The sequence below is a fragment of the Crocodylus porosus genome, unplaced genomic scaffold, assembly GCF_001723895.1.
Source record: "Crocodylus porosus isolate Cpor-Errol unplaced genomic scaffold, CroPor_comp1, whole genome shotgun sequence".
NCBI classification, from domain to species: domain Eukaryota; kingdom Metazoa; phylum Chordata; order Crocodylia; family Crocodylidae; genus Crocodylus; species Crocodylus porosus.
Genome location: NW_017728906.1, coordinates 198934550 through 198936048, shown reverse-complemented (window position 1 = coordinate 198936048; position 1499 = coordinate 198934550).

Sequence of the window (1499 nt, the reverse complement as noted above, 5' to 3'; positions counted from 1 at the left end):
TTGTCAGGTTTGAGTTGGTTCCTCGTGTCAGCCAGCATGCGTAACCCACTTGGACTAGCAAGTATTTCCCTGACTGCAGAAAGCAGACATTGCTGCTCCTCTGAGGAGGTTCGATCAAGAATACAAGGGGGAGAGGAACATTTTTTAATGCCGGCATTTTCTCCTTAGCCCTGCAAGCTGAGCAGCAAGCCTGCAGCTGAGGAAGGCTGCTTTTGCAATGCTGCGGGCTGGGGCGGCAGGGGTTTCCCAGCTGAAGCACCCATATTGATTACCAACCATAATCGGAACAAGCTCAAACTGTTTCTTTAGGCAGAGTTTGATGTCATTTCCTTGGCTGGGCTGGGGCAGGCTGTCGGGAAGGGGGTAAATCTAACACTTGCTCTAATTATTGCCTAATTTTTTTGGACTCTTGGCAGCAGTGCTCAAGTTCTTCATCATTCATTCACCTGCCAGCAGCGGGACGTGTCCTGGCTCTGAGCACCAAGGGGATCATGTAATTATGGCTACTAACCATCATATTCCCATAACATACCTGTCAGGGGGGTTTCCACACCCCCGCTGCTAACTATGGAGTGGGTTGTGCCAGTGATACCCTTTCCCCAAGCTCAGCAAGAGCGCTGTTACCCTTCAATAAATGTCATGGAAAGTGGTAATGCCTTTCAGTGATGTCATCTGCAAAGAAGGCTAAATCCGTGGCTGCTCAAGTCCAATGTTTTCAGTTGTCTTGCCTGGTATTTTATTTCATGTATCCATTAAAAGTGATTACGGATCAAATTGCGTGGTTGAAGCCGAATGTCGGAGTGAAATTATGGATAAATATTACAGATTATTACAACTCAGTCTCCAGGCCATTCTCAAGTCCCGCAGCACTGGGAGCTGGAGGAGCAGATCTCCACAGACAAGGAGTTCAGGGCAGCTAGAAATACTCTGAAGCCAAAAATGAGCTCCAGTTCAGAGTAGAAAGCAATATGGCGCATTAGATCATGGGCTGGAGGGAGGCAGCAGCTCTGCAAGGTGCAGTCGGTAGGAACGAGTAGCTAATAGTGATCTTGCTGTGCAAGGCACGCAGATATTGGTCTTGGTGAGCACCCCCGCAGGTGAGAGGGCCTTGGGAGGTCCATGTTACATTGGCAAGTCTGCCTCCGATTCCCAGCTCCACCATGAAGTTGAGTGTTAATCCCCTGGTACGTTAATGGGGCAGTGTGCTGCAACGATTAGGGCCCTTGGGAGACATGGGCTGTCATCCTGCTTTTTCCCTTTGGCACTGGTGGCACCTTGAGCAAGTGAATCCACCCCTTTATCTCTGCTTCCACTCCTGCTGTTTGTCTGATCTGGTTAGGTGGGAAGCGTTTGGCATCCAAGGGGTCCGTGGGTGCTGCTGTAGGCACATGATGGGGCCCCACCTACATAGCTCATAGGTGCTACCAGCTTATAAATAGCACTGGGCCATGCAGTGCTCGGTGCAATGCCTGTGCTCTAATCAGGATTTGCTCTTCTTC